At 48.7% G+C, this 14,752-nt stretch overlaps 1 pseudogene; it reads right to left on the bottom strand.

The window, feature by feature from the left end:
• Positions 1-7,204: 7,204 nt before the first annotated feature.
• Positions 7,205-14,361, bottom strand: LOC138071703 (paraneoplastic antigen-like protein 5; annotated as a pseudogene).
• Between the last annotated feature and the right edge of the window lie 391 nt (positions 14,362-14,752).

The following is a 14,752-nucleotide window of genomic DNA, read 5'->3' as shown; positions in this document are numbered from 1 at the left end:
TGGGTGTGTTTTTCTCTCTCAGTATGTGTGTCTCTCTCTCAGTGTGTGTGTGTGTGTGTGTCAATCTTTCAGTGTGTGTATCTCTATCTTGTGTGTCTCTCTCTGTGTTTGTGTATTTCACAATGTGTGTGTCTCCCTCTGTATCTGTGTGTCTCTCAGTTTGTCTGTGTCTCTCTCACTGTGTATCTTCATCTTTCTCAGTGTGTGTGTGTGTCTCTCTCGTTGTGTATGTGTGTGTCTCTCAGTGTGTGTGTATGCCTCTCTCTCAGTGTGGGTGTCACCCTCAGTGTGTCTGTTTCTGTCTTTCACTATGTGTGTCTCTCTTAGTGTGTGTGTTTCTACCTCAGTGTGAGTCTCTGTGTGTGTGTGTCTCTCAATGTGTGTGTGTCTCTATCTCAGTATGTGTGCCTCTATCTATATGTGTGTCTGTGTGTGTGTGTCCCTCTCTCAGTGTGTGTGTGTCTCTATTAGTGTGTGTGATTCTCTCTCTGTGTGTTTCTCACAGTATCTGTGTGTGTCTCTCTCTCAGTATGTGTGTCTCTCTCTCAGTGTGTGTGTCTCTCAATGTGTATGTTTTCTTTGTGTCTGTGTGTGTGTATGTGGGTGTCTCACAGTGTGTGTGTCTCTCTCAGTGTATGTGTGTTTGTCACCCCCTCAGTATGTGTATCTCTCTGTACCTTGTGGGTCTCTCCCTCAGTGTGTTTGTGTCTCTCTCTGTATCTGTGTGTCTCTCAATGTGTGTATCTCTCACTGTGTGTCTTCATTTTTCTCAGTATGTGTGTGTGCCTTTCTTTCATTGTGTGTGTGTTTTTCAGTGTGTGTTTATCTCAGTGTTTTGTGTCTCTCTTTGTGTGTGTGTGCCTCTCTCTCAGTGTGTGTGTGTCACCTTCCGTGTTTCAGTTTCAGTCTCCCTCTGTGTGTGTCTCTATCAGTTTGTGTGTATCTAATTCAGTGTGTCTGTCTCTCTCTCATTGTGTGTGTGTGTGTCTCTCTCAGTATGTGTGTCTCTCAGTCTCTGTGTGTGTCTCTATCATTGCATGTGGGACTCTCTCTGTATGTATGTGTCTCTCAGTGTGTAATTCTCTCTCAGTGTGGTGTGTCTCTCTCAGTGTGTATGTGTCTCTCTCACTGTGTGTGTCTCTGTGTGTGTGTGTGTCTCTGTTTCACTGTGTGTGTCTCTGTATGTGTGTGTGAGTCATTCTTTGTGTGTCTCTTTTAGTGCATGTGTGTCTTTCAGTTTGTGTGTCTCTCTTGGCATCTGTGAGTGCATGTCTCTCAGTATGTGTGTCTCTCTCAATTTGTGGGTCTCTCTCTCAGCATGTGCGTTTTCATCTCTCTCAGTGTGTGTGTGTCTTTCAGTTTGTGTGTCTCTCTTGGCATGTGTGAGTGCATCTCTCTCACTGTGTGTGTGGTTCAATTTGTGTGTGTGTCTCTCAGTGTGTGTATGTCTCTCTTTGTATGTGTGTGTCTTTCAGTGTGTGTGAGAGTCTCTGTCACTGTGTGTGTGAGTCTCTGTCACTGTGTGTTTTTCCTCTCACAATGTGTTTGTCTGTCTCTCAGTGTGTGTGTTTGTGTCTCTCACAGTGTGTGTTGCATTCTCAGTGTGTGTCTCTGTGTGTGTCTTTCAGTGTGTGTGTGATTCTCTCAGTGTGTATCTTTTTCTCTCACTGTGTGTGTCTCTCTCTGTGTGTGTCTCTCAGTGTTTGTGTCACTCTCTGTATGTTGTTTCTCTCAGTGTGTGTGTCTATTTCAGTGTATCTGTTTCTCAGTGTGGGTGTGTCTCTCAGTGTCTCTCTCAGTGTGTATCTGTCTATCAGTGTGTGTGTGTCTCTGGGTGTATCTCTCTCTTCATGTCTGTGTGTGTGTCTCTCAATCTGTGTATCTCTGTGTGTGCACCCCTCTCAGTGTGTGTCTCTCAGTGTGTGTGTCTCTGTCAGCATATGTATGTGTGTCTCAGTGTTTGTGTTTCCCTTACAGTGTGTGTGTGTCTCTCAATGTTTGTGTGTCCCTCTGTGTATGTCTCTCAGTTTGTGTGTTTCTCAGTTTGTGTGTCTCTCAGTGTGTGAGTACATCTCTCTCAGTGTGTGTGTGTGTCAGTGTGTGTCTCTCTCAGTGTGTGTCTGTCTCTCTCACAGTGTGTGTGTCGCTCTCTCAGTGTGTGTTTCTGTGTGACTCTCAGTGTGTTTGTGTGCATCCATCTCTCTCATTGTGTCTCTCTCAGTGTTTCTGTGTGTGTCTCTCTCAGTGTCTGTGTGTCTTTCTCTGTATGTGTGTGTCTCTCAGTGTGGTGTCTCTGTCTCAATGTCTGTGTGTGTGTCTCTCAATGTGTGTGACTCTGTGTCTCTGTGCGTGTATGTGGTTGTCTTGCAGTGTGTCTGTGTTTCTCTCTGAGTGTGTATGTGTGTGTGTGTCACTCTCTCAGGGTGTATCTCTGTATCTTGTGGGTCTCTCTCTCAGTGTGTTTGTGTGTCTCTCATTGTGTGTGTCTCTCTATATATCTGTGTGTCTCTCAAAGTGTGTGTCTCTCTCTCAGTATGTGTGTTTGTGTGTGTGTGTCTGTGTGTGTCTCTCTATATGTGTATGTGTCTCTCAGTGTGTGTCTCTCTCTCAGTGTGTGTCTGTGCATCTCGCTCAGTGTGTATGTGTGTCTTTCAGTGTGTGTGTCTCTCTCAGTGTTTTTGTCTCCCTCTCTAAGTTGTGTGTGTTTCTCTCTCAGTATGTGTGTGTCTCAGTTTGTGTTTCTATCTCTTATTGTGTGTGTGTCTCTCTGTTGTGTGTGTCTCTCAGTGTGTGTGTTTCTCAGTGTTTGCATCTTCCTCAGTGTGTGTGTGTCTCTTAGAGTGTGTATGTCTCTATCTCAGTGTGCGTGTCTCTCTCTCTCAGTGTGAGTGCCTCTCTCTCTCACAGTGTGTGTTGCATTCTCAGTGTGTGTGTCTTTAGTGTGTGTGTGTGATTCTCAGTTGTATATTTTTCTCTCACTCTGTGTGTCTCTCTCTGTTTGTCTCTCAATCTCTGACTGTCTCTCAGTGTGTCTGTGTGACTCTCAGTGTGTGTGTGTATCTCTCACTGTGTCACTTTCTCAGTGTGTGTGTGCGTCTCTTTCATTTTATGTGTGTGTTTCTCAGTGTGTGTCTCTCTCACTGTTTTGTGTCTCTCTCTGTGTGGGTGCCTCTCTCTCAGCGTGTCTCTTTCAGTCTCCCACTGTGTGTCTCTCTCTCAGTGTGTGTGTTTCTAATTCACTGTGTGTCTCACCGTGTGTGTGAGCATCTCTCTCAGTATGTGTGTGTCTCTCAGTGTGTGTCTCTCTCTGTATGTGTGTGTCTCTCAGTGTTTGTGTGTTTCTCTCTTAGTGTGTGTTTCTCTCTCAGCATGGTGTCTCTCTCAGTGTTTGTGTGTGTCTCTCTCAACGAGTCTGTCTCTGTGTTTGTGGTCTCACAGTGTGTGTGTGTCACTGTATTTGTGTGTGTGTATCACTCTCTCAAGATGTATCTCTCTGTATCTTGTGGGTCTCTCTCTGTGTGTTTGTGTGTCTCTCAGTGTGTGTGTGTCTCTATCTGTATCTGTGTGTCTCTCAGTCTGTGTGTGTATCTTTCACTGTGTGTTTGTATCTTTCTCAATGTGCGTGTGTGCCTCTCTCATTGTGTGTGTGTTTCTCAGTGTGTGTGTCTCTCTCAGTATTTTATGTCTCTCACTGACTATGTGTGTGCCTCTCAGTGTGTGTGTGTTACCCTCACTGTGTCTGTTTCAGTTTTTCACATTGTGTCTCTCTCAGTGTGTGTGTGTCTCTATCTGTATCTGTGTGTCTCTCAGTCTGTGTGTGTATCTTTCACTGTGTGTTTGTATCTTTCTCAATGTGCGTGTGTGCCTCTCTCATTGTGTGTGTGTTTCTCAGTGTGTGTGTCTCTCTCAGTATTTTATGTCTCTCACTGACTATGTGTGTGCCTCTCAGTGTGTGTGTGTTACCCTCACTGTGTCTGTTTCAGTTTTTCACATTGTGTCTCTCTCAGTGTGTGTGTTTCTAATTCAGTGTGTGAGGGTCTCTCTCAGTGTGTGTATGTGTCTCTCTCTCTCAGTATGTGTGTGTCTCTGTGTGTGTGTCTCTCTTTGTGTGCATGTCTCTCTGCATGTGTGTATCTCTCATTGTGAGTTTGTTTCTCTCTCAGTGTGTGTTTCTATTTCAGTGTGGTGTTTCTCTCTCAGTGTCTTTGTGTATCTTGCTCAATATGTATGTCTCTGTGTGTGTCTGTGTGTGTGTATGTGGGTGTCTCACAGTGTGTGTGTGTCTCTCTCTCACTGTGTGTCTCTGTCTCATAATGTGTCTCTCTCTGTGTCTCTCTCTCGGTGTGGTTCTGTCTCTCTCTCAGTGTGTGTGTCTCTCACTCAGTGTGTGTCTCTGTGTGTGTTTCTGTGTGTGTCTCTGTATGTGTTTGTGTCTCTCAGTGCCTGTGTGTCTCTCTAAGTATGTGTGTGTCTCTCTCAGTGTGTGTGTGTAAATCTCTCTCAGTGTGTGTGTCTCAGTGTGTATGTTTCTCTATCAGTGTGTGTGATTCTCTTTCTCAGTTTGTGTGTGTCTCTCACTCAGTGTCTTTGTGTCTGTGTCTCTCTCTCAGTGTGTGTGTGTCTCTCTCAATATGTGTGTCTGTGTGTGTGTCTCAGTATATCTGTGTCTCTTTCAGTGGTTGTGTGTCTTTGTGTGTCTCTCAGTGTGTGTGTGTGTATCTCTCAGTCTGTGTGTGTAAGGGCTCTCTCTCAGTGTGTGTGCACATTTCTCTCAGTGTGTATGTTTCTCTCTCAGTTTTTGTGTGTCTCAGTGTGTGTGTGTCAATCTCTCTCTCTGTATGTGTGTGTGTCTCAGTATGTGTGTGTGGGTCCCTCTCTCAGTTTGTGTTTTTCTCAGTGTAATTGTGTCTATGTATGTCTCTCTCAGTGTGTTTGTGTCTCTCTCATTGTGTGTTTGTCTCCTCAGTGTGTGTGGGTCTCTCTTAGTGTGATGGTATGCATCTCTCTAAATGTGTGTGTGTGTCTCTCTCAGTGTGTGTAGGTCTCTCTCTTAATGTGTGGATCCCTCTCAGCATGTGTGTTTGTCTCAATGTATGTGTGTCTCTCTCAGTGTGTGTGAGTCTCTCTCTGTATCTTTGTGTCTCTGAGTGTGTGTTTGTGCCTCTCAGTGTGTGTGTGTCTCTCTCTCAGTGTGTGCATCACTCTCAATGTGTGTCACACTCTCAGTGTATGTGTCTATGTGTTTGTGTGTCTCTCATTGTGTGTGTCTCTCACTGTGTGCGTGTCTCTCTCAGTGTTTTTTTCCCCTCTCTAAGTGTGAGTGTCTCTCTCTCAGTGTCTATATGTAGTGGATATAATGACATACATATAGCAGCTATGATGTCATAAATATAGTGGCTATTATATCACATGTGTAGTGGATGTGATCTCATATACAATGAATGTGATGTCATATCTAGTGGATGTTTTGTCATTAAGACAATGGGTTTGATGTTATAGATACAATGGGTGCGAAGACATAGATACAGTGGTTGTGATGGCACAGTTACAGTGGCTGTGATGTCACATGTATAGAGAATGTGATGTCATATACCATGGATGTGATGTCATATATAGTGGTTGTGATGTCATGAATACAGTGGATGTGATCTCATAAATACAGTGGTGTGATGTCATAAAGTGTGGATGTGATGTCTTATATAATCCATATGATGTCATACATATAGTGGCTTTGATGTCATACATACATTAGTTTTTATATCATTGATACAGTGGGTGTGATGACACAGATAATTTGGATGTGATGTCATATATAGTGGATGTGATGTCATAAACATAGTGGGTGTGATGTCATAGATATAGTGGCTTGATTTCACATGTATAGTGGATGTGATGTCACATACAATGGATGTGATATCAGATATAGTGGTTTTGTTGTCAAAACAGAGTAGGTGTGATGTCATACGTAGTGGCTATGATGTCATAAACATAGTGAGTGTGAGGTCATAGATACAGTGGCTATGATGTCACATGTATAGTGGATGTTTTGTCATTCATACAGTGGGTGTGATTTCATAGATAGAGTGGGTAAAATGATACAGATACAGTGGCTGTGATGTCACAACTATAGTGGATGTGATGTAATATACAGTGAATGGGATATCAGATATAGTGGGTGTGATGTCAGATAGTGGTTATGTTGTCATAAACACAGTGCCTGTGATGTCATATATAGTGGATACAATGTCATAAACATAGTGGGTGTGATGTCATAGATACAGTGGCTGTGATGTCACATGTACAGTGGATGTGATATCATATATAGTCGACGTGCTGTCAGATATAGTGGTTGTGTTGTCATAAACACAGTATGTGTGATGTCATATATAGTGGGCGTTTTGTCATAAACATAGTGGGTGTGATGTCATACATACAGTGGCTATGATGTCACATGTATAGTGGATTTGATGTCATATACAGTGGATGTGAAGTCTAAATAGAAGATTTGGTGCACTCGCATAAGCATCTGGGAGGCAGGATGGTAGATAACAAATAGGACAGTTATAGAGGTATCCCTCCCTCATGGCTGAACTGACTGCCTGAGTGCCATGTCCACCAGGCTCACCATGGCCTTAGCAGTTGTAACTACCCACAAACTGGAAGCAGTATATATTGTGATGAAAGTAACACAGGTCGCAGGCTTAAAAGCCTAGCTCTACAACTCATTAACCAAGGCAAGCCTCTCAGTTCTCTTCCACTCATTTTCTACCACTGAAAAAGGAAAGGCTCCACCGCTCTGCAGATTGGACCACCCAACCGGTCCATCTCCCTCCTCCACCTCTTGATAACGACACCCCCTCCCAACGGAGCCCCAGGGCCAGGAGCAGGCAGGTCCGTCCAGGGACCCTAGGGGTTGAAGATTCGAGCCGCCCACCCCTCGTGTCCATGGGTCCCGGCCGCGGCCAGCTCTGAAGACTGGCGTCCAGCATCCAGAGACCACCAGGGCAGCTCACCAAACAGTCCCTTGAATCTTTGTGGGCACCCAGCTCCCTTCCTCTGTCCCGCCTCCGCCTGCACTGCAGTGACGGTGCACTTGGGTTCAGGGGACCTGCGTCAGCTCCAGGCTGGTGGGACTACCCAGATCCTCCAGGCCATTGGGCGATGGGCAGCGAGAGACCAGGGCGCCCAAGATGGGCGGCCAAGATTAGTTGTGATCCTCGCGCGCCATCTGGCGGCCATCTCGGGAACCGCCGCCGAGGCGTCTCGTGCCCAGGTTAGCCATCTCCAAGCGTGGATGGTCGCATTTCCTGATAAGCGCGACGAGGCAATCTCGCGGCTGCCGGAAATTGCGGCGTGCGCGGGCACACAGGCGCCGGACGTGAACGCGCAACCTCAAGGGGCATGCACCTGCAAGCGCACGCAGGACGGCTTCACGTTTGAGAATGTGTCTCCCGGATCAGTAGAGCCTTCCACCCTGGCGAATGCACTGCTCACCAAGGTCTCTGGGGGAGCCGCAAACCAAGAGTCAGCCTCTGGACAGGAAGGGGCCATCGGCGGGCCCTTGTCTGCAGCCTCCTACTCACAGCCCCGCACCCTGCCTCCTGCCTGCTCCCAGAACACAGGACTAGTGTGGGGGAGTGGGACAGGGAGAGGGGTGCCTGTGCTTCTCAGCAGCCCGCCATGCCCTGGACTCAAGGTGGAAGACAGTGGGGCCAGCCTTTCCCCGCCTCTGAGGAAAGGGGGCTGTGGAACTCTTGCTGGCCCACCCTCCTTTCCTCAGACATCACACCACCGCCCCTGCATGCCTAGACCCGGGCTGGCCGCTGTTGGCCAGCAGGGGTAGACTGATCTCAGGAAGGTGGGCAAACACCCGAGCCCTGAAATCCTGCACCACAATCCTGACAGATGCCTTTGACCTCAGACCAGCACGTTTCTGTGGCTGGCTGGTCCTTGGGATGGCACACGTGATCTCTGGACCATCTGGGTGCCTGGAGCCCGCACGGAGCTGCCAGGGATCCTGCAGCCTGGCGTCCTACCTGCTGACCCTGCCCTCCCCCCACATCCAATCCACTTATTCCTGGGGGCTCCCTGAGGTTCCTGGGGAGCCAACCAGCCACAGTTCCTTCCCACAAGTCCCTGTCCCCCAGCTCCTCCAGCCCAGGGTGCCACACAGACCGTCTTGGACACTGCCTGGACTGCACTGCAGCACCAACTCAGGGTACAAGGCCACTGTCACTCCCCCCACCCCTGGAACCCATCCTCTCCACTGTCGAGAGCAGAGACGAGACTCAGCTCAAACTTTCAGGAAACCTTATTGAAAAAGCAATTATATACACTATATATGACATCACACCCACTGTGTTACTGACAACACAACCACTATAGCTGACATCACATCCACTGAATCTGTGTCATCACACCCACCGTATTGATGATATCACACCCATTATATGTACGGCACCACACCCACTATATGTATGACATCATATGCACTATATGTGACATCACCACCACTCTATGACATTCAGTTCAGTTCAGTTCAGTCACTCAGTCGTGTCCGACTCTTTGCAACTCCATGAATCGCAGCACACCAGGCCTCCCTGTCCATCACTAACTCCGGGAGTTCATTCAGACTCACATCCATTGAGTCAGTGATGCCATCCAGCCATCTCATGCTCTGTCGTCCCCTTCTCCTCCAGCCCCCAATCCCTCCAAGCATCAGAGTCTTTTCCAATGAGTCACCTCTTCACATGAGGTGGCCAAAGTACTGGAGTTTCAATATTAGCATCATTCCTTCCAAAGAACACCCAGGACTGATCTCCTTTAGGATGGACTGGTTGATCTCCTTGAAGTCCAAGGGACTCTCAAGAGTCTTCTCCAAGACCACAGTTCAAAAGCATCAATTCTTCGGTGCTCAGCCTTCTTCACAGTTCAACTCTCACATCCATACATGACTACTGGAAAAACCATAGCCTTGACTAGACGGACCTTTGTTGGCAAAGTAATGTCTGCTTTTCAATATGCTATCTAGGTTGGTCATAACTTTTCTTCTAAGGAGTAAGCGTCTTTTAATTTCATGGCTGCAGTCACCATCTGCAGTGATTTTGGAGCCCCCCAAAATAAAGTCTGACACTGTTTTTCCACTGTTTCCCCATCTATTTCCCATGAAGTGACAGGACCAGATGCCATGATCTTCGTTTTCTGAATGTTGAGCTTTAAGCCAACATTTTCACTCTCCTCTTTCACTTTCATCAAGAGGCTTTTTAGTTCCTCTTCACTTTCTGCCATAAGTGTGGTGTCATCTGCATATCTGAGGTTATTGATATTTCTCCTGGCAATCTTGATTCCAGCTTGTGATTCTTCCAGCCCAGCATTTCTCATGATGTACTCTTCATATAAGTTAAATAAGCAGGGTGACAATATACATCCTTGGTGTACTCCTTTTCCTATTTGGAACCAGTCTGTTGTTTCATGTCCTGTTCTAACTGTTGCTTCCTGGTCTGCATACAGGTTTCTCAAGAGGCAGGTCAGGTGGTCTGGTGTTCCCATCTCTTGAAGAATTTTCCACAGTTTGTTGTGATCCACACAGTCAAAGGCTTTGGTATAGTCAATAAAGCAGAAATAGATGTTTTTCTGGAACTCTCTTGCTTTTTTAATGATCCAGCGGATGTTGGCATTTATGACATTCAGTTCAGTTCAGTTCAGTTCAGTCACTCAGTCGTGTCCGACTCTTTGCAACCCCATGAATCGCAGCACGCCAGGCCTCCATCCATCACCAACTCCCGGAGTTCACTCAGACTCACGTCCATCGAGTCACTGATGCCATTCAGCCATCTCATCCTCTGTCGTCCCCTTCTCCTCCTGCCCCCAATCCCTCCCAGCATGAGTCTTTTCCAATGAGTCAACTCTTCACATGAGGTGGCCAAAGTACTGGAGTTTCAGCTTTAGCATCATTCCTTCCAAAGAAATCCCAGGGCTGATCTCCTTCAGAATGGACTGGTTGGATCTCCTTGCAGTCCAAGGGACTTTCAAGAGTCTTCTCCAACACCCACAGTTCAAACGCATCAATTCTTCGGCACTCGCCCTTCTTCACAGTCCAACTCTCACATCCATACATGACTACTGGAAAAACCATAGCCTTGACTAGACGGACCTTAGTTGGCAAAGTAATGTCTCTGCTCTTCAATATCCTATCTAGGTTGGTCATAACTTTTCTTCCAAGGAGTAAGTGTCTTTTAATTTCATGGCTGCAATCACCATCTGCAGTGGTTTTGGAGCCCAGAAAAATAAAGTCTGACACTGTTTTTCCACTGTTTCCCCATTTATTTCCCATAAAGTGATGGGACCAGATGCCATGATCTTCGTTTTCTGAATGTTGAGTTTTAAGCCAACTTTTTCACTCTCCTATTTCACTTTCATCAAGAGGCTTTTTAGCTCCTCTTCACTTTCCGCCATAAGGGTGGTGTCATCTGCGTATCTGAGGTTATTGATATTTCTCCTGGCAATCTTGACTCCAGCTTGTGTTTCTTCCAGCCCAGCGTTTCTCATGATGTACTCTGCATATAAGTTAAATAAGCAGGGTGACAATATACATCCTTGACGTACTCCTTTTCCTATTTGGAGCGAGTCTGTTGTTCCATGTCCAGTTCTAACTGTTGCTTCCTGACCTGCATACAGATTTCTCGAGAGGCAGGTCAGGTGGTCTGGCATTCCCATCTCTCTCAGAATTTTCCACAGGTTATTGTGATCCACATTATTATTATTATTATTATTATGACATTACACCAGTGTATTTATGACATCATATCCACTGTGTTTATGACAACACAACCACTATATCTGACATCACATCCACTGTATCTGTGTCATCACACCCACTGCATGTATGGCATTACACCCACTATATGTATGACATCATATGTTCTATATATGACATCATACTGACTGTGTTTATGACATCATATCCACTGTGTTTATGACAACACAACTACTATATCTGATATCACATCCACTCTGTGACTTCACATCCACCAACACTGACTGAAACCATTGAAGACAGGGAATGACAACACAGAGAAGAACTTCTAACGTCCACTGGAGATCACAGTCCTGGCCCTACTCCTCCTAACGAGGTGCCCTCCCTCCCCCCACACTCTTCCTTCCCAAGGGCCTTGCACGTGGTGTCTTGCCTGGATGGTGGGAGCTGGCAATGCCCGATCCCCCGAGGGCAGCCCCTCCCACTCGGGCCCACATGCCCTATCATGGGCGCAGGACTGTCACACAGAAGGGCACGCTGTACCAAGCACAGGACATGGAGTCTCGAGGAAGCACAGGGTGGTCCAGCAGAGCACAGATCCTGGGGGGCCTCCCAAAGCCCCGCTGGGAAGCCCTGGTGCAGATCTTCCTTCCTGAGGTCCTTGGGTGGGCGCTGGCCAAGCCCTCATCCATCCCCTCCTTCCCACCAGCTCCTGGAAGTGGGTTGGGGTGTCTCTGCACCACGGTTAGTGGCACTGCTCAGAGAAGAACACACACACATCTCCAGGAGAGCAAGCAGAACTGGGCCTGAATCTGCACCAGGAAAGCACACACAGCTGAGGACCCGGGACCACAGCAGGTAGGGCCTTGGCTGGCGCTGAAGCTCAGGATACGGGGCAGGACCAAGCATTGGCTGACCAGGTAGGTGGAGACACCCAGCCTGGGTTCATGGGTGCCTAAGGGCTCTGCGAGGGGTGGGAGGGAAATGGATGATGGCTTGGGGGTGTGTGTTGATGGGGAGGGGAGAAGAGCTGGGGCAGGGAGGGGTTCCTTGAGACTTGGGTTACTAGGGGGCCTACAGGGGCAAATCTGGACTTCCCAGGACAGGGAGAAGCCTGCCCCAGGGGATGCTGAATAGGCATCCCCTCTGGAGGAGTGGAGGAGGCCCAGACACCATGACATGGCCCTTAACATCTCTCAGGCCAGTGTGGGCAACAGCTGTTTGCAGGCACCCCTCACCTAGGCTGGGGCTGGCCACTCAGGGCTGTTCCCAGTTGCAGGCTTTGGGGCTGACCTTGGCATTGGCAGCTGGTGAGTGCTACTTCTCCAGGTGAGTCTCAGGTCTCCAGTGACCAAGCTCAAACCTAAGCAGAACAAAACAACCCTCCTTCCCGCCAATGAATTCTCCTCCTCCTCCTCTTCCTCCCTCTCCTCCATGCCCCTTCTCCTCTTCCTGCATCTCCCTCCTCCTCCTTCTACTTTTCCTCCTCCTCCTCCTTTTCCTCCTTTGGAACAAACGTTTATACCATGCACACCCACTCACAGCAAAGCCAGTTGTGGGGTACTTGCCCACCATGTACCCAGGGCCCTATCATCTCTTCACAGTCTTTGCTGCCCTTGTCCCTACAGTCCTTCCAGGCTGCGGAGGCCCGGGTAGGGGAAGATTGCTTGTAGACTGGTGCTGGGTGCCATGGGCCTCGGGGTCCTCTGCCCTCAATTGCGGAAAGGCTCCAGGGTGCTGCCTCCCTGGGGGCTCCCTAGGGCAGTGTATATGATCCTGAAGACAGGCTGGATCCTGCGATCTCCCCACCGGAGCATCTCCTGTGTGCCCCACAGCTCTTCCTTGCCAGCGCTGGCTCCTTGTGGCAGAGATGGCCTCCAGAGAGGCTCCTCTAGGCCCCACTTGGCCTGGGGGCCCATCAGCATTGGTAGCTCAGAGCCCACAGGGTGGGTGTTTGCAGGTGGCCAGGAGCCAGGGCCAATGCCAGAGCCCCCAACTACACCTTCTTCAGCCTCTGCTATGTAAGGGTCTCTGTCTGAGGTGCAGGCACCCATTTTGCTGCACATGACGGTACCCTGCTTGGGCCTCCAGCACCTCCCTGAACTAATTTTGGCTTGGTTGGTGGAGCACCTTCCAGCTGGTAGAAGCTGAGGGGGCTGGGCCTGGCTTCCCTGCCCCTCTGCCCCACTCAAGGCCCCTGCTGTTTGTGTGGACTGCCTCTTCCCCCGTTACACTTTTTCTGTTGCCTGCTAGCAGAGGGTGTGCCTGGATATGTTGAGCCTATGCTTCCTAGGCCTTGGGGTGGTTCAACGGCTCCAGCCCCTCTCTCGTTCCCTGACTCTTCTGCTGCCAGCTGAGGCCTGGGCTTTGCCGGAGGCTGGTTCTCGGCCCTAGGAAATAATGCCTGGCTGTGGCCTTCCTCCCCAGTGTCACAGCTGGAGGACAGCCACCTGCACTTCAGAAACAGAACGATTCCTTCCTGGATGGTCTGAGTGCTGTTCTCAGCAAATGACCCTGCCTGCACCATGACCTGAGGGATCAGGACACTGTCCTCTGATGCCCTGCAGACACTTTCTGCTTGACTCTGGTTCTCTTCGGTCACTGCCATGGTGGCCTCACACTCCTCTTCATCTTGAATGAGCTTCATTAACTGCAGGAAAGTGAGTGCACACTCTCACTGATCCAGTAGCTCGAGCTTGCCCTGGAGGGCAGTGGTCAGGGAGGCTCGAGCTAGGATGTGTCTCAGGCAAGTGGTGTCTGCGCTTCTCACTGACAAGGGGCTGTGCTGCATGGCTTTCTGAATCAGGGGCACTAATTGTACCAAAAAACCAGAGATAGTCTCTCCAGACTTCTGGAAGGTCTGGACTAACTTAAACTGTGAAGGTCTATGGTCCACTTTATCCTCAAAGATCTGCTTCAGGGCCTCCAGGCACTCCTTCACTGTCATGAAGTCATTGCTGGCCCTCAGCACCTGCGTGATGGACTGGACAGGGCCACATAAGCTCTCCAGCAAATGCCACCTCTTCTCTATCTCATGCACCTGCGATAGCTGCATCTTCTCAGTCACCTGCTCTAGCCAGGTTTCAAAGCTCTCTTCACCTGGGCCTGGGAGAGTGTTTCCCAAAAATGTCTTGAGTTTTCAGTACCACAGACTTTCTTTCAGAAGCTGCAAGACTGGTTGCCTGACTTGAGCAATGCCCTCTGGATCTGCGCCCTCAGAGTGAGTGCTGTACTGCAGGGTTTTGGCAACATCTACCATTCTTCAGCCCTCATCTTTTAGGAAGTCCTTCAGTCTGTTGATAAATTCCTCATCTGGGCTACAGGGTTTCACCACCACTTCCCAGGTACCTCCCTTTCTTAGGATCCAGCTGGGCACTGTAGCATAGTTGATGGTGTCAGTCAATTCAAGGAAAACTGCATTAGTGTGGTCTTCCCTTCTCAACACTGTGCCCAGCACCCTGTAGGTGCAGAGGGACTCAGCCTCTCCTCAGGGTCTCTTTAATTTCTGCCTCACTACACTCCACAGGGATCCCCACGAATAGCAAGGCCTTCCTAGAGTCCAGGTCCATTCCTCTGCACCAATCCTCCAACTGAGTCACAGCCATTGCTCCCACTTTCTATGGACTGGTCTAATACTAAGGGCAGTAATCAGCTCACAAAGTGTGAGCTCACAAGGAGGTTTGGGTCAATGCCAAGTACAAAGGCAGAATCATCTCTGTTTTCTACAGCCTATAAACGGAAATGGAGTGGGAACATCATTAACGCCCACCCTCCCAACTCCCACCAAAACCCCTCCACTACCCCCCTTCCCTTTCTTGTCACAGGGATTTAGCCCCTGCTTCCTGGGGCTTCATTAGTCATTTGATGGAGGGGTTTCTTTAGGCCCAGCTTCCCCGACCTTACCCCCTCCCTGCTGACTCCCGCTTGCTGTGGGCTCCTCCTCAAAGTTCCAGGACTCTGCTGTGTGTCCTGGAGGTGCCTGTGGTGAAAAGGCCA

This window comes from Capricornis sumatraensis, chromosome X (assembly GCF_032405125.1).
Source record: "Capricornis sumatraensis isolate serow.1 chromosome X, serow.2, whole genome shotgun sequence".
Classification (NCBI taxonomy): Eukaryota; Metazoa; Chordata; class Mammalia; order Artiodactyla; family Bovidae; genus Capricornis; species Capricornis sumatraensis.
This window is presented reverse-complemented; position numbering and strand designations above follow the sequence as displayed.